The 26,137-nt window shown below is 44.4% G+C and overlaps 1 pseudogene across 1 annotated transcript in view; it reads left to right on the top strand.

The window, feature by feature from the left end:
* LOC147639353 (uncharacterized) overlaps positions 1 to 24,914 on the top strand; it is a 36,501-nt pseudogene extending 11,587 nt beyond the window's left edge. The window contains exons 4-6 of the transcript XR_015264689.1: positions 23,776 to 23,874; positions 23,956 to 24,200; positions 24,302 to 24,914. The product of XR_015264689.1 is annotated as an uncharacterized LOC147639353 (transcript). The remainder of the gene's footprint in view (positions 1 to 23,775; positions 23,875 to 23,955; positions 24,201 to 24,301) is intronic.
* The last annotated feature ends 1,223 nt before the right edge of the window (positions 24,915 to 26,137 follow it).

The raw sequence follows: 26,137 nt of genomic DNA on the forward strand, positions 1-26,137 counted from the left end.
CACAGGACCGTGAATTTCATGGTACAAGGGATGCAAGAGATGCTGCAGGCAATGATGTCTATGGAGATGGAGGTACTCGTGACACTATGCATTCTGATTTGGAATCTTTGAGGCGTCAAGTGCGACGCTATAGGGCTGAAACCGAAGAGCTCAAGTCATTGAAAAATGACCCGGATGTACAAAGGGTGTTGGCTGCGAAGGCAAAGGCTTCGGTCCATGAAGTCACTTTTGAAGCAATTGCAAAGGAAATGGATGTTGAGAAACCCCGAGAGCTTGCACTTGCATACTGTGCGCTTTTGCCGCACCGGTCGTAGCTGGGGACTTGCCAGACACCGTATACGAGCCACGAATGGCTACAAGCATACAACCAGGGAAGGAAGCTCAAACAGAATGCCAAAGGGTGTGTCACTCACCGCTTAACTGCTGCCTTGAAGGATTCCCGCGTCGCAGCCGTGAAGGAGGAGCCGCCGTCGCCGCTCTACCGCCTCTCCGTCGTCTCGCCGTGCCGCTACACAGTGCGCTCGATCGCTCTCTCACTCTCTCTCTCTCTCTCTCACACACACGCAGGAGAAGGAAAACAAGGAGATAAGGCAAGAGCACTCTTCTATTCACAACACATGAGAATGAGGATTTTAGGGTTACATTTGACTCATATAGGTGACTTGGCCGTTCACACTTGGGCGCCCATACATGGCCGGCCGACCCTAACCCTTATCCTACTGATATCCAAGGTGCGCCTCTCATCGGCGATCACCCAATCCCTTCATCCTTAACATATGGTGCCGACAAGCCCGGCCCATGACTCAGAATATTTAAATTAATGACGTAAAATATAGTACGTCGCCATGTCCGCCATGGGTTAACATGCCCCCCTTCCTAATGTAGATTCCGTCCTCGGAAGCTATGGTATGGTAAGCTCAGGAAGGTTGTTGTGGTAGACCGTCTGCAAAACAGGGAAGTAGAGTGAAGGTATGCTAGAATTCAAAAGATATAAAGTGTATAAATTCAAGCATGTGAGACCACAATGGATGTTGCTATGAGAACTTAGTTTAAAAGTCACATGAGTGAGCTAGTGTAGCAAATTAATAGGAGTTTAAAATTATTGAAAGGAATTCAAGAGTTAGCAAGGTGTCACAGGTTAATCAAGGTTTATAACTGGCCTAAGTCAAGGAAAATAACCAAGCTTAATAAATAAACAGATGACCACACTATGTCTACTCGAAGAACAAGTTAATACCACACGTCTAGGGACACAAGAAACATCACAGTTACAGGAGCCTTTTGCCTTTAAAAAAAAAAATAAAAAATGCACGTGACAATTTTTACACACAATGGCGACCTTCCTAAGGCAAAACTAACATCGATCCTGGTACCATGTTTAACACAAGGCATTATCCAGGAATCTATTAGCTCACTTTAGGCAAGGCTACCCCCTACCAACCAAGGCATCGGTCTGGAGTAGAATACTCCTCGCCTACCAAGTATCAATAAGGCGATAGGCCAACATTAAAGCACACTAACCCTTGTATTGCCATTTATTGTAGCTTTTTTTTTTTTTAAAATCTATTTCTTTTGATCTTTGCTCCTGAACTAAAATGTGTTCTTACATCCTTTCGACAAGGGGTAAAAGCTATGTCCTAGAGGTCAACACACACATGGCCAGGTGTCAAACATTAAGATGGTTTGACCCTAGACCTAAGACAATCGTATTCCAAGGTTAACTAAAGACATCATGCTGCCTAGGAATATTTCCAATAAAGTTAAGCTCATTAATGTTTTACACTAGCATGCAAGCAACTTCAAAAACTAAGTAGTACAGTGACAATTTCCATGTGGTCATGCCGTATAGTTTATGAAATTAATTGAACAGAAAAAACGAAAGAGAGTAGGTATGGAAGAATTACACCTGAAATTGGAGATCTCCTTGATTTGATGAGACAGCTTGCAATGTGATGTAGATATATTTTGATGATCGTTGTGGCAGTCTCAAGATATGGAAGCGAACCCACCTCAAACTTTTTAACCTGTACAATCAACTAACAAGCACTATACCTCGAGAGGCACATCAGTGTGAAAATTTCAAGACTCGTTTAAGGAATCTAAACTAGAAAAAACTTGAAAACACTAACCTACCTACCAGTCACCACACTACTACTGAGAATACGGTAAGAGGATGTTGTAGAGTCCTGGCTCTAGCCCTAAGGCTAAGCCTCTATCCGCATCATCCAAACAAATAAAGTCAACCTCAGTAGTGCCATGAGTTTCATCCGTCCATTCATCATTGTCAGATATTTCCTTTTCATTTTCCCATCCACATAAACTCATCAAGAATATAACCATGCGAGGATAGTCATCTTGTGGAAAAGGAAAGCATTGGGCTATCGGGGATATTTCCTCTACGGAGTAGGGGTCAGTCATGGTCAATAGGCGAATTAGCCATTCTAATTCTTCAACATTTTCCTCTCTGGCCAGTACATCTATATGATCCCATTCAGTTTCAATAACAGGATAGCACATGTGAAATATCTGAGAAAGGTACAGATGATACCTCTCATCAAAGGCGGGAGTGGATGAAGTGTATGATGATCGTGCATCTGCCATATCTGCAAACACAGATATAGCATCAGTAGGTTTGTGAGACAGGTCAATCTAGTTCTTGATTGTATACAGATATTTATCCTCTTTTTGTGCTCTTGCTCTTTTTACTATTTTTTGTTTTTCTTTTCTTTGTTTTTGTTTTTTTTTTTTTTTTTAATGTATGAAGCTGTATATATACATCCCCTTGAATTTGGCAATTACATGGTCAGGGGAGAAGGTTAAGGAGGAAGCATTAGAATGTCGAGCATGAGTACATGCTCCCCCTTTCCTTGGGTAGATCATATTATTTGCAATGATGTTGCAGCCTCTTGGAACCAATTTGTCCAGCGGGTCATAGGTTGTGATGTGGGCAGATAGCTTTTTATGACCCTTGTGGCCACATCCAATTGTAGAGATGGTAGTGTACGCTCCCATTGATGAATGGAGGAAATGGTTTCCGACGATACTATTACAAGGGGAGACGTAGACTCATCAGTTTTTTGTTGGGTGTTGACAAGAGTAGGTGTAGAGCATGTAGAAACTTCTATATCAGCGTGTGCCTGGCATGAGGAGCTAGAAGCTTCATGTGGCTCCCCCCTTCCTGAGCTAGGTGGTAATGATCGATATCGTTTGGGAATCCAAACTAACTCTGGAAGAAGTGGTGTGGAGCACTCTGTTACCTTTCCCTTACCACGATCTTGAATTATCGTTGGGGTGGCAACAATTGGTTTGCAAGGTTTTATAGGTGATGTAGAGGGATTCAGCTTATGTTTAGGGACCCAAATCTGGTCATTTCCCTCATAGTACCCTTGGGCTACTAATAATTTTTTAGGGATCCATCGCGATGTTACATTGCCCTTTCTCGGGTGGGTAGCCGCTTTCCTTTTACGAGGCTTCTTGGTGGCTGAACGAGATTGAGCAGGGGAAGTAGCTGTTAACGAAGCTTTGGGGACCCATTTGTATGTACTCTTTGGCATAGTAAGCGAAGCTTTATGGACCGCCTTGCCTGTTTCCACTCTTGGCATTGAAGCGTTAGAGGGGTGGCCTACAATCGAAGATGGTTTTGCCACTGGACTTTGTGATTTTTCATTATCTAATATTTGAGTGGATGACTTAGGTGCGGGATTTTGAGCGGTCAGACCTAGTGTTGGTTCTTGCGTTGTGACTTGTCTGGTTGCCCAATCGATATTGCACTTGGTGACCATCATCCATTTGCGCCCTAAGATTACAGTCCCTTCCATGGTGCCAGCAGGCATAACCAAAAAGCTTTGAATTATGGTTCCCTTGTCATAAGCAACCGGAGTGTGCAGAATTCCTGAGACAGGGGTTTTCTTCTTGTTGATTCCTTGGACTTGGATAGAACTCTTGGATAAAGGTGGTTTTCCCAGTTGACACCACACGCCATATGATAGCAAATTGTGTTGAGCTCCTGTATCCAATAATGCATTATACAGCACCTCCCCGTAAGGACTCTGTAACTCAATTGGGTATCTTAGAGGTGGGTCAGATTCCAATGCATCCTCCTCTGCTTCCTCGAAAAATACTTGCGTAATTCCCAAGTTGGCTTCTCGTTGTCTCCTAGCACGCTGTTGACGTTCTTTGGCTTCGACTCTTGCTTGTATCTTTTTAAGCTCAGCCTGTTCTTTAGCTGCCTTCTTTTGATGGATTGCGTGTAACTCCTCCTGGCTCAGGGGGTCATAGTATCGTTTGAATTTACTCCCATTAAGGAATCCAATGGTTTCAACTCCGTCGAGAGTCTCCACTCTGATGGTACCTTGCGGTGTAATTTCACATACTCTATATGGTCCCTTACCAGCATATTTGAGCTTCTTCTTTTCGTTTCGCACTCCATACATCAGGACTTTATCCCCAACCTTGATGTCCTTGTCCTTTAGATGGCGATCAAACCATTTTTTCCTCCTATCCTTCTCCACAAGGGCATTGTATACAGCCAATTGTCTTTCTTCATTTAGCCGCTCAAGGATATACAGACGTTCTGCTAAGGGATTACCATCCCAACCCTCTTGAGTAGCAACACGAAGACTTGGAATGACAAATTCCCACGGCATGACTGCTTCTTGGCCATATACCATTTTGAATGGTGTACAATTAATAGCCACTTTGTACGCAGTACGATGGGCCCATAAAGCTGTCGTAAGCTTTAGATCCCAATCCGTGCGATGAGCTTCAACTGTCTTTGTCAAAACAGAGATTAAAGTCTTTTTGGTACTCTCGGCTTGGCCATTCGCTTGCGGATAATAAGGAGTAGATTTGTGATGGGATATCATGAAATTTGTTGTGAGCTCCTTAATCACGTCATTTATAAAATGCGTTCCATTGTCGCTCACAAGTTCAAAAGGACAACCGAAGCGTGTGATTATATTTTCAAAGAGGAACTTGGCTGTTGTCCTCGCATCTGCCTTACGTGTCGCTTTCGCTTCAGCCCATTTGGTCATATAGTCAGTGGCCACAATAATATAGCGAGATTGTGTGTTTCGGGCCGCTGGGCTAATTGGACCTACAAAGTCTAAACCCCACTTTTCAAATGGTTGGTTTACTTTGATTGGATGTAGGGGCATCTGATCTTTCCTCTGGGGTTTCTTATATCGTTGGCATTCATCGCAACCCTTCACAAAGAGTGATGCATCTTGGAACATAGTGGGCCACCAATACCCTGATTGTAAGATCTTTCGCGCAGTTAAGTCTCCTGAGAAGTGACCACCGGCTACACCCATATGTGCCTCTTGCAAAATGTATAGATACTCATCTTCTCGGGCACAACGCCTAAGAACGTCATCCTTTCCTCTTTTATAAAGAGTCCCGGCTATCAGGCAATAGGGTTCGCATTCTTTGATCAGCTTTCGAGCTAGATCTTTACGAAGCTCCTTGGGTGGAAAGCCATTAACCAAAAAGTTAACAATCTTCTCACTCCATTCAGGCATTGTCTCCACCATGAACAGGGAAGTGTCAGGTAAGTCATCATCAACCCCTGTAGGAGCCTCACCATTGGGTATGCGCGACAAATGATCAGCCATAACATGTTTCTTGCCAGGTCTCACAACAACCGTGAAATCAAACTCAAGAAGAATCAATAGCCATCGTGTGATTCTTCCTGTGGAGCATGGTTTATTTACCAGATACAACAATGCTTGATGATCCACATAGAAAACAAACTTGGTGGCAAGGAGGTAATAACGAAATTTCCTTACTGCATATATCATTGCCAACCCTTCTCGCTCCGTAGTGGTGTAGTTCATCTCAGCATCGTTCAACTGGCGACTGGCAAAGCTAATGGGGTAGTCTAGCTTATGTTCTCCAGGTTGAGTTAACACACACCCAATAGCAAAGTTTGATGCATCAATATGCACATGGAAGAGTAAATCCCAGTTAGGCATTCTCAAGATTGGAGCACTCGCCAAGGCCTTCTTTAATAGCTCATAGGCACGGTCACATTCTTCGGTCCAAATAAACTCGATGAGAAGCTTATACAATGGTCGAGCTATCTCGGCGAAGAAGAGAATAAACCTTCGATAATAACCAACGTGACCCATAAAGCGTTGGACTCCCTTGTAGTTGGTGGGTGGGGGTAATTCCAAAATGACCTTGATCTTACTCTCATCAGTGGAAATCCCATTTTTGGACACTATATGCCCTAAGATAACTCCGTGTTTAACCCAGAATTGGCATTTGAAAGGATTCAAGGAGATGCGATATAATCTACACCTTTCAAATATTTTTCGTAAACACATCAAGTGCTCGTCCCAAGAGGAATGAACACAAAGATCATCTAAGAAAGCTTCACAGAAGTCCCTTAGATATTCCTTAAAGGCCGTGTTTATCAATCGTTGGAATGTTGCAGGTGCATTGGTCAAGCCAAAAGCCATGACGCGAAAGGCAAACACTCCAAACTCCGTGATAAATGCTGTTTTAGCTTGGTCCTCGACTGCAATTGTGATCTGATTGTAACCCGAGTACCCATCTAAAAAGCTATATGCCTCCTTGCCTGCCACTCTTTCAAGAACATGTTCAGAATATGGCAAGGGGTAATGATCCCTTCTGGTGGCTGCATTAACCTTTTTGAGATCAACGCACACTCTGAGTTTCCCATTCTTCTTTGGCACGATGACTATCGGAGAAACCCATTCTGAGTGCTCAATTGGGTATATGAATCCACATTTTACCAGCTTTTCAATTTCCTCTTGTACAATCTTTGCGTACTTAGGATTCATTGGGTAGGGACGTTGCTGGACTGGTTTAGCAGTGCTAATCATTGGAATCGTGTGTTGCACCACCGAGGGTGGAACACCCTTCATATCATGATATGTCCAAGCAAATATGTCCTTGAATTCTTTAAGAAGCTTCGTAAGTGCAGCTTCTTCCGCCTTGGTGAGGTCTTGAGCAATATAAACTGGTTTAGACTCCTCATCCGGATCTGCTAAGTCTATCTCCTTAACTACCGCAGGGCCATCGTAGACACCGCTACTCCCATTGGTAGGCGTTCGTTGGGCTTTTGTGTAGACCACTTTACGTTCCCCTGTGGTGAATGATTTGAAATGCTCGGGTGCGGGGTGTAAGTCTACTGGTTCTTGTTGTGCCAGGCTTTTTTCTTTCAATTCCGCTTCCTTTTGTTGCTGAGCCAACTCTTGGTTTTGCCGCCTTCTTGCGGTACGACTTAGTTTCGGCTTCTCTTCGATTTCTAATTGGGCGACGTCATGAGGTTGCGGAATACACCACATGACACTTTGGAGATATTGTCCCCAATTATTAGCTATCTTTCGATGAGCATCAATGGCTCCTACATAACTGAGCCATTCTGCAGTGGATCTTTCCTTGTTTATTGCAGTGCGTACATTAGCTTGATAGCGTTGGCGCTTATGTCTCGTTTTCTTCTTACCAAGTTTTTGATTTTTGTTTCTATCAGATTCGGACTCACTTGGTCGATCTTCACTTTCGGATGAACTGCAAGAGGTCACTGTCCTAGGCCTTGAGCACCTTGCTTCCACCTTTGGGTGAATATTTGATTCATTTTCCCCATCAGGCTCAGGGTCAGTTTCTTCTTGAGATTCATACTCAGAGTTGCATTGGTCAGAGTCTTCGCTACTTTCAGTGTCGGTGGAGTTTGCCACGTTCTCGCCATCAGGAGTCAAGTGCATAACACCTATCATGTTTATTGGCACTAACGGTGGCATATCTTGCCCCTCAGGTGTTACCCAACTTGTGCCTCTATTTCCCCATGTGTCTATGGTTGCCGCTAGGTGTACCCAATCCACGTTATCCGACTCAGTCATACCCGGTAGGACATCCATATAAGGAGAATCTTTCCCATCATCAGTCTCTTTTTTGCATGTATAGCAATACCTTAATGGGGCGGAGTGAATAGTGGTATCCGATCGATTATCAATGATAACCTTGCTTCCTAAAGGATGTGCACGACCATTCTCAAGATCAACTCGAATGACAGAGTTCTGGAATTGTAGGTAGACATGGTTTTTCGACCAGTCATGCACCATTTGTGCTTCCCTCATGAAAGGACGTCCTAAGATCATTTGATATGACATAGGATGCTTGGAGAAATCCATTACAATGAAGGTATGTTTTACCTTGTATCCCAGGACCTTGATCTTAAGGTCCCTTAACATTCCAATAGGTTTAGCTATGGTTCCGTTTGCCATCTTAACCACTATGTTTGTGACTTCGAGGTGAGGCCTTCCCATAGATTCCCAACAGTTTTTAGTCACAATGCTCACTCCAGCACCACCATCAAGGATTCCCTTTAGAGTTAATCCCTTGGTAGTAATGGGGAGGGTGGCATTAGATTCGTCACCTTCAAAGTACTGTCCCAACTTGTTCACAGGTATTTCCACGACCGAATCTTCATCAAAGTTGGGTTGTAGATCCCAATGTTCTCCTTCATCTTGAAGCGTGTCGGGTCTATCCATATTTGCAAATTGTGGTAGCCCCGCCTTTAGTTCTCCATTGAGAAATGCCCGAAGAGCTAAGAATAGCTCAGGATCTCCGTATAATTTGGATATGATCGTGGTTCTGATCTCAGAGGACATGAAATCCATTAGCTTGGACACATTCAACGGTACTTTTCGAGACATCGCCCCTTGACTAGGGACTGGTGAAGATGGAATCACTTCCTCTTCGATGGGGTCAGGCATTCCCTCACTAAACATTCTTTCCAGCAAGAAGGGTGTTTGCCCACTTCCAGATGTCCTATCCTCACTTTCTTCCCGAATGATACTAGGTATAGCTAACGGTTTATGGTTCCGGTGAGGCTGAACTTGCGTAGGAAACACTGTGTCTGGAATTTTGATTTTTCTCGGGTTTGGCTCCAGTTCTCTTTGTGTTTCTTCCACCAAACCCCTTAAGTGTTGTACTTGTTCAATCTCCTCAACTGGGTTTGGGTAAGTTCCAATCTTTTTCTTGAGGGTTTTTGGCCCACGTGGCTTGTCTTGGGGAGTCTCAGTCAGTTTGGGTGGTCGAGAGGGCATTAACTGACTTGGTTGTGGGGCCGAGGAAGTTTCCTTCTGTTTTCCCTTATTTATGTACTCGCTTGATTCCCCTTCATTGAGCTCCCGTGTGGGTTCCTCCCTTAAGGTAGTGGCTTTGGTCCCCATGGTTTCTATTGAATCAGAATCGTCTTCAGGATCATTCATATACACGGGGTCGTCTCCTGTCCCTATGTTAGTCTTTGAACTGGGCTTGGAGCTTGTGGCATTAAGCGATCTCTTTCGCCGTGTTTTCTTTTTCTTTGCCTGAGCGATTGATGCAGTATCCCTCTCTTCAAGAATGTAGTTTTGATTTTGAAGCATTGACCGTGTAACTACATTCACGGGTACAATGGGTGTGGTTCCTCGTGCTTGGTTGGTGACCTCAACCAAATTCAATGGCGTAATCTTGGGTGCATTAGGATTATGTGGACATTGTGCGATCAAATGATCTATGCCACAACGATTGTATGTAAGTACCGGCATTCCCGATGTGCTCGCTTGTTTTGGTTGCATCTGAGTAGCGATCTTTTGTAACCTATTAGGGCACTCCGCTATACGATGCGGTCCACCACACTCGAAACATTGAAGAGGTGGTCTCCTCGCCATGGTATTAAGGTTTTGCCCTCTTGTGGCAAGAGCAGCCGCTTGATATACAGGCTTGACTTGCCCGAAATGATCCTCCATGTAGTACTGGGGAATCATTTCAAACGTATCAATCCCGTATGGAGCAGTGGGGTCTATCTCCTCTTCATAATCCCCACATGCACTATGTGACTCACAACCCATCTGGTTTACAGGGGTAATCCTTGGATGTGGAGGTTGTGGTCCTAGCACTGGCGGTGGTAATGGCACAGACTGGACTACATTCGGATTCCTTGGAACTATGTGCTGTGATGGTTGCTCGATAGGTTGTGCAGGCATTAGCGCGGGTACTTGAGGTGTGTTTGACCAAGCTAGTGGTGCCTGGTTTGCCAACATTCGCTTAAGTGTTAGGCAATCTTTAGATTGATGGCCATACTTACCACATGCATTGCAATTCCCATTGAATTTGACTCTGAATGTGGGACATTCACTCGTGCTATGTGGTCCTAAGCACACCGAACACCATTGTTGCTCTCTCCTTGGGTACATATGGCTATTCTGAGGAGCTCGATTACCCCTGAAGTATTCTTGGAGAGCCTTAGTAAGGTCGGTCACAGACATTTCAGATATCTTGGGCTCCTTGGCAATTGGTTTTACCGTCATTGGCTCGTGCCCAGATACTTGCGAACTAACGGATTTTGTTTCTGAAGACACCTTTTTACCTGCAATCATCAAGTTGTCTTCTAACTGGATTGCATTGGCAGTGACTGCTTCCCACGTTGTAAGACCTCTAATGACTAGGCCATTGTAAATGTCCTCGTGGCGCAATCCTCGGATGAATCTATCGAGGAGTTGGTTGTTATTGAAGCGTTCATCGGGAGTGCAGCGAGAATTTAGATGCTTCAATCGACTTATAAAGTCTCTCACTGACTCCCCTTCCTCGCGTTCAGCTTTTTGGAGTTGAGATGCTACCCCCCAAAGCACACCCTCGCGTATGTATTCTTTCAAGAACAATCTCTTGAGAGTGGGGTAGTGAGTGCGCTCTTCAACCCTTAAGGTTCGATACCAATCTCCGGCCTTCCCACTTAAGGTTAAGCCTAAGGCTTTACACTTATGGAGCTCATTGTGCTCTTCCAAGGAATCACACACGTGTTCAAAGACTTCAATGTGCTTCCTAACATCCTCGTTACCACTGAAGTTTTGAGTGAGCTTAGCCACTTGTACTGCCTTGCTTCTAGGTTCTCTCTCAGGCATGCCCCGCATGTTTTCCGCAATGGATCGTCCGATCGTCTGAGCAAATGCTGCGAGATCACCTAAGTGAGCAGGCATAGTTGGTGGAGGCACTTCTGGGATAGCCTGGCTGATAGGAGTTGGCGTTGGTCTGAGTAGGTTGGCAAATGACGTAGGATATGATATGTGGCTAGGCCTAGCTCCTCTTGGATAAGGGTGGTGATAAGGCAGTCTTGGAGCATACGCCATCGGCATACTAGGAGGCGTAGGAGCTACATGAGCATGAGTAGCAATAGGTACATAAGGCCGATAGGCACTGCCACGCACTGTTGTAGGTACTGTTCCACTAGGTAGTGGTGTCGTACTAACTACAGTGGTAACAGGTGCGCTTTCTGTCATGCTCATCATTGGGGTAGGCATTGCGGATTCCTTAATGGAAAGTTGAGCCAAGGTTGGAAAACTAAAGTTACTACTCGTGGGCTCAACCTGCATTGAGACTCCAGGCGAAACAACATATGAAGGGTCTATGGGACTCACCGAGGGAGTCTCCAATTGTGATAGGGTTGGTTGTTTGGCCTTGCCCGTATCCAAAAACCTCATAGGGCCAGTGGAAACTAGGTCCACTCCCCTATTTTGCCTCTCAATTTGGATAATTCTATGAATCACCTCACATATCATGTGTTGTTGCTCCTCTAGATTAGTGGCGCTAGATGTAGATCGTAGGACTTCTAACCAGCCTACATGATATGTGTAACCCGTGTATAGGTCCGTTAGAGTCTCTGTGTGTAGATCATATTCCCAATTTTCATTGAGAAATATCCCATCCAGACTTGGTGTGCCAAACGGTTCTCTTGAAGTGGACGCAATGTCACTTCTTATGGATTGGCTCCTAGGGACCTCTACTTTAGGAGGAGCATCGGAATGTGGTAGCTCAGTAGGGCCCTCATTGAACGAAGTGGGTAGAATATCCACATGGACACTCTTTGGGAGGGTAGGGTCTACATAAGATGTGAATGGCGAATCTACTACCCCTCCTTCCTCATTTACTTCGCTTGTCGCATGTTCAGAGCGTGTAGCTCTACTAAAGGTCTCTATTAGACGACTAAACATGCTAGATCCGGGCTGTGGGGCCCACACTGGCATGTTTTGGCTTGTCTCCTCAGGGTTCTTGGTAGGGTGTCCTTCCATGGCTTCTGAGTCAGAGGACGAGTCACTATCCACTATTCGTGGATCTTGGGTTGCACTCCCTTGGGTTCCAGCCGAAGGCCAAGATGCCAACGTGGAGGGATGGTGTGAGCCTGCGTAGACTGAAACGCTTTCTAGTGGTTCAGGCTCTAGCACCCGACCAGAGCGTAGATGCATGTGACGTGGGTACCCTACGTGCGTTGGTAACTACCCTTGAAACTCACACAAGTGGTTTCTTAGGTGTTTCGCACCCCGTTTTTACTTGTTTTTGTGTTGTTTTTAACCCGTTTTTGACCCCCTTACTTACGGTCGAACTTGGACTAGGGCGTGTGATAGCTCGAAACGAGCGTATCGTTTAAAGGGTCCTAGTGTGCTTTACAGCACCGTGTTTGCCTATCCAGAGCTCTTGTAGTCCTCAAAACAGTCCGTTTCCTTTGGGGGAAAGGGGCAAGAGCCTATTTGCTTGTGGAGGAAAGGGTGAGGGCTTTATCCCACATGCTCACTTTACTCCTTGGGGAGTGGGCTACATATAGGGCACGACTTCCCATAAGCTCTCACTTGAGAGAAAGCTATGGAGGCTCACTCTCCTATATATATATATCAAAAGACCGAGACCGAGACCGAGACCGAGGCCGGGGCCGGGGTCGGGGTCGTGGGTCGTGGGTCAATTGGGGTTCTTTCTTTTCAAAAATTTTTTCTCCAATTAGAAAAGCTTTCCTCTCCACACGTTTGGTTCTTTCTTTGAAAATAAAATTTAATTTTTTCTTTTTTCTTTTTTATAATTTTCTTATTTTTTATTTTCTGTTTTTTTTTGTGGGATAAGTTTTCTAGGGTTTCCTTACGGTTCAACCTTGGCCGCAGCGCAGTTCGCACACACAGCACAGATCTGGGGATTCAGAAATCCCTCTCACACGCAGAAACCAGATAACAGAACGTACGCCCACACGCGGAGCGAAAATATAACAAAAGAAACAGGAATACAGAAGACAAATTGCAGAAACAGAGATTGAAAACCACAGAAACACCTCAACAGCAACACAGATGCCTTTCCTACAGTGTAGATTAAACTTCACGCAGTAGTCGAGCTGCAAACTGGAGCTTGGTGCAGGGCAACTCCCCGGCAGCGGCGCCAAAAATGTGCGCTTTTGCCGCACAGGTCGTAGCTGGGGACTTGCCAGACACCGTATACGAGCCACGAATGGCTACAAGCATACAACCAGGGAAGGAAGCTCAAACAGAATGCCAAAGGGTGTGTCACTCACCGCTTAACTGCTGCCTTGAAGGATTCCCGCGTCGCAGCCGTGAAGGAGGAGCCGCCGTCGCCGCTCTACCGCCTCTCCGCCGTCTCGCCGTGCCGCTACACAGTGCGCTCGATCGCTCTCTCACTCTCTCTCTCTCTCTCTCTCACACACGCAGGAGAAGGAAAACAAGGAGATAAGGCAAGAGCACTCTTCTATTCACAACACATGAGAATGAGGATTTTAGGGTTACATTTGACTCATATAGGTGACTTGGCCGTTCACACTTGGGCGCCCATACATGGCCGGCCGACCCTAACCCTTATCCTACTGATATCCAAGGTGCGCCTCTCATCGGCGATCACCCAATCCCTTCATCCTTAACATATGGTGCCGACAAGCCCGGCCCATGACTCAGAATATTTAAATTAATGACGTAAAATATAGTACGTCGCCATGTCCGCCATGGGTTAACACATACCTAATGGTTAAGGGTGATGTATACACCGAAGCAGATGGTAGATTGACTTTCAAGAAGCCACCCCTCATGGCTGCCCGTGGTGGTGCACATGATGCACAACAAGCAGGAAGAGCACAGCAAGTGCCAAACGCTGAAAGGACAAGAGTCCCTGGTGCTAGGCTTGATGCAGGTCAAGAGAAGAGTAAGGATGAGGGATCCTCTACTCATTCCCGCTTTGCTCCAAGAAGACATATCCGTTCTCGTGTTGAGCTTTCCACTCATTCGGAGAGTGTGGCTCAAGAGAGAACGAAGAGGGATCGTGAATCTTCATCGCGGCATCATCACCATGGAGATGAACAGGATGTACATAGGGATGCACATAGAAGGAAGAAGCCTCGAGAGTTCAAGTCCGGTGACAAGGATGTAAAGTTTGAAAACTTTCAGGGACGGATGGACTCTACCAAAGCACTTGCTTTCATTAGACAGTTTGAGATAGCTTTTTGCAATGAAGACTTTTCGGAAAAGTCTATGCTCAGGCATGTGGGAATGCATCTCAAGGATACGGCAAGTGATTGGTGGCTTGCAAAAATACTTGATGGAAGTGCTGCCTCAACTTGGTCTTCTTTCAAAATTCAGTTTTATGATCAATTCTTACCACCAAACTTTGCAAAGGATGTACGCAAGGAGTGGGATTGGCTGTCCCAAGATGAGGGAGAGTCCGTTGCTTCATACATAGCAAAGTTTTGGAAAGTCCTTCTCAAGGTTACTCCCTTCATGAAGATTGGAGAGGATGAGAAGAAGAGAAAGTTTGAATCGGGGCTCCATCACATCATCCAACAAAGCTTGGGAGTGTACCCAAATAAGACCATACAAGAGCTTATACACTCAGCCATGATTGCGGAGAACTTGCACATGAAAGCACCCACAAATAAGCCATTTGCAGGTCAAAACAAGAGCAAATTCAGGGCTGGTTATGACCAGAAAGGGTGGACAACCACCTAAGAATGCTCCCAAAGATGGCCGAGATGCAAAGGATGACTCCGAAAAGAAGCCGGGGGGTAAACGCCACAATTTTGGGCTCTCAAAACAGCAATTGGAAGAGTACAGGAAGGCTGGAAAATGCTTTAAGTGTGGCAGTAAAGATCATATATATCCTAAATGCCCACAGAATCCTAAGAATGCTGAGCCTAATGTGGAAAAGCCTCTTGTGAATGTTGTACCCGATGTGCAGGGTAATACAGGGCATGAGCCCAAGAGTAGAGTCATATGCAAGGCTTGGGGCAAATTGAAGGATCAGCCCGCTTTGTTTCTTTTTGATGATGCTTCCATAGATAACTTTATATCCGTACAGATGGCTGCCGCCATAGGTCTCAATGTGGAAGACATGGGAATGCAAATGAATGCAAATGCCGTCTTTGAGGGCAAACAGGTTGATTTAACTCCGGTCATTGGTAAGCTCCGTGTACATATATAGGACTACCTCGACCATGAGAGCTTTTTAGTGGCTCCTCTTACAGGTTGTGATGTTTTGTTGGGGATGCCCTGGCATCACCGTTTAGAGCCTATTAAGGCTTACAAAGAGAAGAAAATCAGCTTTGTACATAGAGGCCGTGAGCACTCTATAGATGCTGGTACTACTGGAAGTACCATACCTCTTGTAAGCCATGTACAAATTAATAAGGCAATAAAGAAATCAGCTTGTTCTTACTTGGTTTTTGTACGTGATACCATTGAACATTCTAGTGTTGATGTTAGTACATTAGATCAAGACAAGCTTAACTTTTTGAATGAGTTCAAAGATTGTTTTGCGAATGCTTTGCCAGCAAGGTTGCCACCCGAGAGGCCGGAAGATCATTGCATAGATCTAATTCCCGGTAGCTCTCCACCTAATAGGCCACCATACAGGGTGAGTGCTAGTCAACAAGAAGAGATTATGGCACAGGTGAATGAACTTTTGGAAAAGGGTTTGATTCGGCCTAGTTCCTCGCCATATTGCTCGCCGGTACTTCTTGTTCAAAAGAAGGATGGTACTTACAGGATGTGTGTTGATTACCGTGCCCTCAATAAGATAACCATCAAGAATCGGTTTCCGATTCCACGCATTGATGACATCTTGGACAAGCTTGAAGGTTCGGCATGTTTCAGCCGAGTAGACCTCAAGAGTGGGTATCATCGAGTGAGAGTGGCACCTCAAGATGTACACAAGACTGCATTTAGGACAGCCTTTGGTCTTTATGAGTTTTTGGTGGTGCCTTTTGGTCTTACAAATGCACCAGCTACCTTCAACAGGATGATGGACAGGGTGTTCAGAAAGCATAGAAAGTTCACGAGTATATTCTTTGATGACATTATTGTATTCTCAAAGAATGAAGCCCAACATCGTGAGCACCTAGCTATTGTGTTTAAAGAGCTTAAGGAAAATCAGCTCTACATAAATGCCAAAAAGAGTGAATTCTTCCTCCCAGAGATTCACTATCTTGGTCACATTGTATCAAAGGATGGTGTGCACATGGATCCCGCAAAGATACAAGCCATGCAAGAATGGCCACAGTTGAAATCAGTCCATGAAGTGAGGAGCTTCCTTGGTTTATGTGCTTACTACAAGAGGTTCGTCAAGCATTTTGCTTTCATTGCCGCTCCGTTACATGAGTTAACGAAGAAGAAAGCAATCTTTAAATGGACACAAGAAGAGAGAAATGCCTTTCAAAAGTTGAAGAGTGCAATCATCTCGGGACCTGTACTCATTATTCCGGATTTGCACAAACCTTTTGTGGTGGAATGTGATGCATGTGAGGACTGCATAGGTGCTGTTTTGAACCAAGAAGGACATGCCATTGCCTATGAGAGCAGACGCTTGCAACATGCAGAGCTTCACTTACAGGTTTATGAGAAGGAGTTGTTGGCTGTAATTCATGCCCTTACTATTTGGAAACACTAACCTTTAGGGGCTGATTTTATGGTCAAAACTGATCATCAAAGTTTGAGATACTTTTTGACTCAAAGTAAGCTCTCAGAGAAGCATATGAGATGGGCAAATTTCCTCTCAATGTTTCATTTTCAGATTTTACACACTCCAGGGAAAAAGAATGTGGTGGCAGATGCCTTATCTAGACGACCACAGGTTCATGCTATTACAGTTGCATACCATGAGGACTTATCGGATATGCGTAATACGTATCATCTGGATGAGGATTTTGCACATGAATGGGCTGATTTGCAAGAGGGTATTGCTGTCCCATCTTATGTCATAAGAGATGGATATCTCATGATGCAAAATCGTATGGGTGTGGTAAAGAACCTTCGCCATAAGGTTATGGATGAGTGCCATGCTCCTCCATATGCAGGTCATAGAGGCATTTTGGCCACAGCACAAGCTTTGGAGAGGTATTTCCTTTGGCCAGATATTCGCAAGGATATTGAAGCATATGTACGTGAATGTATGGTATGTCAAAAGGTCAAGTTTGACCGACATAAAGCACCTGGGGGAATGTCACAAACCCCTATATTCTAGGGACATGCGGATGCGTGTCAGGCCTAGAAACATGCGGATGCATGTATGTATTATACCTGGGCATGTGTGTGGATCATATGAGTGGATGCATATGAGTCCAAGGACATGGCAGGACATTTGTGGACTTTCGGGCGGTGCCCGTGTGGATTCCGGCCATGCACACATGGGGTGTTATGATGGCAGGCGGAATATTTTCAAGTACAAGAATGATGATAGGTGGTTCTCCAAGTTTACATGTGCACAATGCATAAATGATGCATGCTATAACTTTATTTTACTTTGTGTGACATTGTCTTGCTGCCTGGACAATGCTTGTTATTTTGGCTTGTGAAGTCCGAGGGACCGGGGATGCCCGGGCACCTTGTGGACACGTGTGTGCACTCCTGTTTGGGCCTAAAACTGTGGGCTTATGGGTTTTGCAGGTGGTAAGTGCGTCCACACTCAATTTACAGCTTACTTCATTTACTACTAAGGTTTATTGGTTTGCAGGTCCACACTCATTAATAAGTGGCCGGACAACTTATAATGTGTTCGCATTTGGTTGGACCAAAATCAATGAAGTCCGGACAGCTTATGGCCATTTCCCATTTGGTTGGACCTAAACTTATAGAAACAGGACAAATGGAGCACTATGGGCTGGACACCTACCTGGACACCTTATGGGGACACATGTGAGCCAGCATGTGTACCCACCAAGCCCCTGAGGTGGCACCTGAAAAAGGCGCCTCCCTCAAGAGGCCCTTTTGGGCTGTTTTACTCATTATTCAACATATTGGAGAGCTGGTTGGAGCTTTGGGAGTTGCTACAGGGCTGGTTGCTTGCTTCCCGGACTCACACAAGCTTGGACAACGATCCCCACACTCTTCTAAAGAGCTGGTTGGTAAATTACAGACCTGCAATTTCTGGTTATTGCGAGTTTTGGGCTGGTTACAGGTGTCCAAAGTCAACTTAGACAGTACAGGACAGCTCTAGGGACCTCCACAGGGCTGTAGGACCCTTTACAGGTGGATTTCTCGCGACAGAAAGTTAATGTTTTGGACTGGTTATTGCACAAAATAGGCCGGACAGCAATGGAATATGTGAGCATGGATGTGTCTCAAGGATTCCTGGTATAGCAGGTGCTCAGGGCAAGCATTGGGGACACTTGCTCGCGGAGAACACAGGTTTCTGGATCAGTTTCTCGCGTGGAAACAGGGCCTAAAGATCCATCTACGTCTTGTGCAGGGCGGAGTACCTGTGAGGATTGTGATACTCTTGTGCAGGGCGGATGTACCTGTGAAGAGGCTTGTGCAGGGCGGATGTACTTGTGTGTAGGGCGGATGTACCTACAGATTCTCTTGTTTGAAATGTATTCATTCATAATGTATTTGGAAGAATCAGGTGCAGGCTGGTGGTGAATCCCCAAGCACCGTAATCTTGTACTTTGCAGACTCTTTTGGTAATATAACCTAAAGGGTGGGGGGTCAGTCTATTATCGGCCCCTTTATGTGGTGTACTGTCATTTCCAGCTTTGTGGTTGTAATGCTTAAGTGTTAAGTGCTCAGAATCTTGTTCACATTTATACGATTCCAATACACGCGTCCGCCTCCCGTTACAGTGTATGTATGCACATTGAGGTCACTGGTTGTGACATTTGAGTGTAGTACAGTACCGTTGCAGAAAATACAGCAGTTTACCAGAGTGCTGTTTCTCGTAAATTTGTGTGTCTGGCAAGATGTCAAATGATGGAATAAATCAGATTGTTGTTGAGAAGCTTGATAAGAACAAATTTCATGCTTCGAGGTTCAGGTTGATAAATTTCCTGATGGGAAAGGGTTACTGGGACTACATAGAAGGTGAGTATGAAAAGAGGCACCGGAGATACTAGAGATCAATCCGACTGCTGCAAATGTGAAAGACTTCAAGGATTGGAACCAAGGAGCCAGAAAAGTTATGTATTGGCTCTCTATCAGTATACAGGACACCATGATTGGGCACATACAAGATGCCAAGTTCCCCAAGGAGGCGTGGGACACCTTGGTAAAACTCTGAAACCAATACCACGACACGAAGATACAGTTGAACAATGAACTTCATACTGTGGAGAAAAAGAGTGTCTGTGAATGACTATGGATTGAAGATCAAGGATATTGTGGAATCCCTTGCATCTATTGGTGTTTCAGTAGATGATGATGATAAGGTGGAAGTCTATCTACGTGGTCTCGGGCCACAATACAAGGCGTTCAAGACATCTATTCAGACTTAGGAAAACATTCCCTTTGGTGTCTATGTTGATTATAGAAGAGAAGAGCTTGGGTGAAGACCAACAGTCTTCACAAAACAAAAACAGTTCTGAGCAACAGGCCTTCTACACAAGTTCAGGAAGAGGACGAGGTAGAGGAGGCCGTGGACGTGGCCAAGGAGGTGGTCGAACAGGTAATCAGAATTATGGCCGGTAGCAGCAACAACAACAGTCCCAGAATTCACAACAACAACAACACGCAGAGGCCAATTCAGAGGCAGGGGGAGTCAAAGAGGTCGTGGAAATTGGCAAAGGCAGTATAATGATACACGTGGATGCTTTTATTGTGGTAAGCCTGGACATGTGCAGGTAGATTGTTATAAGAAGCAGGCTGACATGCAAAATGGAAAATTACAGCAAAACAACTACGTATCCTCGAGCAAAAACAATGAGGATAATGAAAGGTTGTTTGTTATGTCGTTAATGCCATGTCTAAAAATGTTGAAGCAGCACATAAAGATGATGTATGGTACGTTGATTCAGGTGCCTCGAATCACATGACGAGTCATGGGGAGTGGTTCAAGGAGATGAAAAACCTTGAAAGACCAGGTTTTGTGGAAACAGGGGATGACACTGCTCATCCAATTGCCCATGTTGGAGATGTGCCATTGTCTATGCAGGATGGCAAAGTGAAGTACCTTGCATATGTACTTCATGTTCCGAACATAACAAAGAATCTGGTTTCAGTTGGCCAGATGATTGAGCACGGTTTGCAGATTCGGTTTAACCCTGATGGTGGTTGTTATGTTGAAGACTTTAAAGACAAGTGCAGGTTGGTTGCAAAAGACAACAGAGTGAGCAGATGTTTACATTGAATGTTAACATGTCTTAAGTGAGTGCTGCGATGTTTGCAAATGGTTCACGAATTGTTGCAGACACAGACATTTGGCATAAAAGAATTGGACATGTGAATGTGCAGAGAATGAAGTCTATGCAGACTAAACGAATTGTGACAGCACTGCCAAAGTTTAAAGTTGAAGGTATGCAGAAAATATGTGAAGCATGCCAATTTGGAAAGCAAACAAAGCATGTATTTCCACGTGACTGAAATGTGAGCAGAAATGCACTAGATGTTGTGCATTCAGATGTATGGGGTCCTATGAAGACCATGTCTATGGGAGGCTGCAGGTATTATGTGACATTTATTGATGACCACACTTTTCTTGTGACCACACATTATACCCACACTTTTCTTGTGACCACACAAGAAAAGTGTGGGTATACTTCATGAAGGAGAAGGGTGAGGTGTTCACTCATTTTGAGAATTTCAGAGTTATGGTTGAAAAGCAAACAGGGAAATATGTAAAGTGCCTAAGGTCAGATGGAGGGGGAGAGTACTTCTCCAATGAGTTCTCTTCGGAGACAGTTTACATGCAGATACACTCCGCAATAAAATGGAGTTACTGAGCAGAAAAACAGGCACATTGTTGAGATTGCGCGAGCATTGATGGGAGAGAAGAATATGCCGCATAGCTATTGGACTGAGGTTGTTTCTACAGCAGTTTACATCATGAACAGGACTCCAACTGCAGCCATACATGATGTAACTCGAGAGGAGAGGTTTACTGGTAGAAAACCTGATTTATCTCATCTGAAAGTCTTTGGATGCATTGCATATGTGCATGTGCCAGATGAGCTGAGAACTAAGCTAGATCCAAAAGCTGAAAAATGTGTGTTTATTGGGTATTTCCTTGAGCAAAAGAGATACAGGTGTTATAACCCTGCTACACGTGAGTTGAGGGTAAGCAGGGATGTTGTTTTTGATGAGATGAGCAGCTGGTATGCTGCTGAAAAAGAAGCCGTTGGGGCTGATGTGAGTGGAAATGTGGTTACACAGAATATAAGTCAGCAATCACAGTCTTTGAGTGGACCAGGAGAGTCCTCATCTAGTGGTTCAGTTGATAGACCATGGAGTGGCAGGCTGCGTCATAATACCAGTCCTGCAAATGTGATTAGTACATCACATAAAGGCAAAGAGAAAGTGATTGAGCCCCTTAGTATGCCTGACATTTCTGCAGGGCATTCTCATGTTGATGGAGAGTCTAGTGGCTCAAAGATGAGCCTTAATGAGGATCTTGGGATACCAGCTATGAGAACACCTGGTGTAAAGAAGGCTATGGAAGCCATGAATGCAAAGCTACGAAGATCTGGGAGAGTGAAGAATCCTGTGCAGAGGTTTACCTATGATGGTTATGTGGCACATCACTATGCATACATGGCAAAAGTTGTACAGGTTGTAGAGTCCACATGCATTGATGAGGCTGTTGAAAATGTGTGTTGGGAGAAAGCTATGGATGAGGAGATGGATGCACTATATGGAAATGAGACTTGGGATTTAGTGCAATTGCTTAAGGCAAGAAAGCCATTGGATGCAAGTGGGTGTACAAAGTAAAACATAACAGTGATGAAAGCATAAGCAGGTACAAGGCTAGATTGGTAGCCAAAGGATATGCGCAGACATATGGCATTGATTATGAGGAAACTTTCAGCCCAGTTGCCAAGATGGCAACAGTGAGAGTTGTGATAGCAGTGGCTGCGTCAAAGCAATGGTCTTTACATCAGATGGATGTAAAGAATGCATTCTTGCATGGGGATTTGTAGGAAGAGGTGTATATGTTGTAGCCACGTGGTTATGAGGATGTGGGTCACTCTGAGCATGTTTGCAGATTGAAGAAAGCCTTGTATGGCTTAAAACAAGCACCAAGAGCATGGTCTGATAAGATTTCTGAATACCTTGTCACTATTGGCTTTCATGTAGCCAATGTAGATTTCTTGCTGTATGTGAGACAGAGTGATAGAGGGGTTGTGCTTGTTGTCATCTATGTAGATGACGGGGGACCATGATGCAGAGATCTTTGATGTAAAGATCTTGCTTAGACAGAAGTTTGAGATGAAGGATCTGGGGGAGCTCAGATATTTCTTGGGCATTGAGGTGATTAGGTCACCACATGGCATTGGATTACTACAGAGACAGTATGACTTGGACATGTTGTCCAAGTATAGTATGACAGGCTGTAAGCCTATCTCAGTGCTATTGGATCAGAACGGCAAGTTGAGTGCAGATTCAGGAGAGATTTTGGGGGATTCTATTATGTATAGGCGCATAGTAGGAAGCTTGATCTACATGACGATCACCAGGCCAGATTTGAGCTATGTTGTTGGGTTGGTGAGTCAGTTTATGCAGGTTCCTCGGAAGCCGCATTTGGATGCATTGAGACGCATACTGAGGTATGTGAGGTCTACTTTGCATTGTGGACTATTTTATGAAACTGAGACAAAGATATGTGTACATGGGTACACAGATGCTGATTAGGCTGGTAGTGTCTCAGATAGAAGATCTACTAGTGGCTTCGTGTTTTCTTTGGGAAGTGCTGCTGTGACTTGGAGCAGCAAGAAGCAGCCTACGGTTGCTCTATCCAGTACAGAGGCCAAGTACAGAGGTGCTGCTATGGCAGCATATGAGGTAGCTTGGTTGAGAAAGCTACTTGTAGATTTGGGTCTATCAGTGGATAGACTAGTTGTCATTTTTTGTGACAACATTAGCAGTATACAGTTGGCCAGGAACCCAATTTTTCATGCTCGCACGAAGCATATAGAGGTCCACTACCATTTTGTCAGAGAGAAGGTTTTGGCAGGAGACGTTGACCTTGTTTATGTGAGCACACAGGATCAGGTCGTTGACATCTTCACCAAAGCATTGGGTAAAGAGAAGCTCCGCAGATTCAGGGCTTCGCTTGGTGTACATGAGATGGAGTTGAGCTCGAGGGGGAGTGTTGAGATTTCGAGCTCATCTAGTGAGGCGGTGGACATTGATGACCGGCCTGGGAGATAGGCCCCACACTTACACCACTGGCATGGTTGGTGAGATCATGGGTGATATGCGGCCAGTGGGATGACAGGCTGTGTGACAGCCATTCTAGAGACTGGCATAGTTATAGCGCCAACTCATTTAGTTGGGTTCACACTATAGAAAACCCTAGTATGTATTTGGTTGAGTACCTTTTCATTTTGTGTGTACTCTTATCTTTTTATATGGTGTGTTGAGTGTTGTGTGAAGAAGAAGAAGATTTTTAGCCTCTCACCTTGTGTGTTCTCTTTTAGGGTTTTGTGAGTGTGTGTGCGCTTGCAAGAGCTCAAGCTCTCTTCTCCCTTGTTTCTTTTCACGTACACCGTTGATAAAAACATTGCCATTATTATTTTGTTTGGTATTTCAGGAAGAAGTTGCAGTGGAATTTGAAACAGGAAAGATGTATAGAGGTAATTTCACCAATAAGCTCGGGAGGCCAGTGATCATAATGATCCCCAGAAATCAGGTCCTTTTTGCAGATGTGTTGGGAGTTTCTCAAGTTTGTGATTATAATGCATGATAACTCCCCTGAGCTTTTGTGCTGCAGAATACGAGCTCACATGATGGGCAATTGCGACATCTGGTTTACACAATGGAGGATGCTACCTTCCATTTGCCCCCAGATCAAGATCAACTCTTGTTTATAATTGATTTTGAGGGCTGGTCACTCTCCAAATCCTCTCCAATCAGAAAGTGCGGGAAACGGCACACATTTTGCAAAACCACTATCCAGAGAGGCTTGCTTTGGGCATCATGCTAAATGCACCCAAGTTATTTGAGTATACTTGGAAGGTAGAACTGCTCAAATGCAAAAAGGTTTTTTTGTTTGTTTGGACTCTTTTTGAGAGCTGCCATTTTCATGTGATGATAACTAGATTGCTTGAATTTTGCAGCTATGGAAACCTTTCATTGATCCAAACACTTATCGGAAGGCCAGGTTTGTATACACGAGTGATTCCAGCAGCTTGAATATCATAGAGGACCTTTTTGACAAGGAGAGTATACAGCTGGACTTCCATGGCCATTATAATCACACAGAGTATGGGCAAATGATGCAAGAAGATGATGTTAAGAAGAAAGCATTTTGGGACCAGGCAGATACTTACTCTGAGCCCATGAATGGTATGTCGTCAGAGATTAAGGAGGTTACAAATGGTGGTGTTTAGGGTGGCAAATATGTCATGGCAAATGCCATGCAGAAGCTGGTAGGAGATAGTGGTCTGTGCTTTGTTGTGCAAACAGAAAAGGTTCAGCCAAGAGCCCGTAAGCTGCTCTTGAAGGCTTAACATTGCTTATCTCTAAAACAAGAGAAGCTTCTTTAAACCTAAAGCTTAAAAACATTTGTATGCTTATTCACAGGACCAGTTCACCACCCACATACTGCCATGTAAGTCATCATCGATGCCCTTCTCCACCTAATGTGGATTCCTGTCATCCATCTCAAATTAGCATTGATGATTGCAAAGGAATCTTAACATACCATCAATGAGTTTTTTTTCTGTTGAACTTGGCTGGAAAGTAGAAAGTACACACATTATCCCCGGACCCCCACACCCGCCCACACAAGTGCCATCACTCACGCAGGAGATTCTTTAAACGTAAAGCTTTGTATTCTTACTCGCAGGAAGAGTTCTCCACCCACATACTGCCATGTAAGTCATCAACCCATCCATGTTTTCCTTTTATCTATGCCCTTCTCCACATAATGTGGATTCCTTTAATCCATCTCAAATTAGCATTGATGATTGCAGAGAAATCTTAACATACCATTAATGAGTTTTTTTTTAAAAAAAAAATTGTTGAACTTGGCTGAAAGGACAGACTTTATCACCCACACACAAGTGCCATCCCTAGCACAGGGAGATTCTAACACACAACCTTGGGACTGTCGAACCCATTCTAACCACTGCACTTTCACACAATCGACACCATTAATGAGTTTTGCTAATTTTATTGTTGACAACCCGCCATGTGTGGCGTGAGAATGAGCCTTCATGTCATTGAACCAATGCCTTAGATTGTGCATATAGAGCTGCACAAAATCTGCTGAGAGTCAGTTAAAGGCACAGCGATTGAAACGTAGGGGCCATCTTCTGCATGCCTCATCGCGTGCAGGAAGGCTTCGTCATGGGATGATGGCTGCTGTTAGTTTGCTGAAAATTTGAGCTGTCTGTGTTGAAAGCATCGTGGCCGGGCTAATCGCCACGATTGAGTGTTCGGCCACCTAGATCCGCTTCAGCCCATTTTGGAGACATCCAGTCCGTCGATCTGGGATGCATCGGAACCGTCCATCTTGAGATAAAGGGGTCCGTTCCGCAAAATTTGCAAAAGGGGGTGATTGTGTGGTGTGCAAGGTGGTGGTGTTTCATATCATACATTTTGATATAACCCAATATCTATTGCAAGGCTTATAAATAATTGTGTAGATACTTACTAAGCTCTTTAATGATGTTGACGTAGATTTCCACAGAAAAATAGTGCCTCGCTCGTAAATATCTATTGTGATAACTATAAGTAAATCTAAACTTTAACACTATTGCAAACAAAGTGGATAATATATTGTATGTTACATCTAGGTCACTTTTTTAAATGAAGCCAAATAAACAAGTTTGTCATTCATTTATTTGGAGTTTTATCAAAATCACATGACAGTTCCTAAAATCGAAAAAAATAACAAGTTTCTCTTGTGTATGTATTAGAGAAAGAGTAGTCCCTTGAAAAAGGAAATC

This window comes from Cibotium barometz, chromosome 4, assembly GCF_041138505.1.
Source record: "Cibotium barometz isolate CiBa-2024 chromosome 4, ASM4113850v1, whole genome shotgun sequence".
NCBI lineage: Eukaryota > Viridiplantae > Streptophyta > Polypodiopsida > Cyatheales > Cibotiaceae > Cibotium > Cibotium barometz.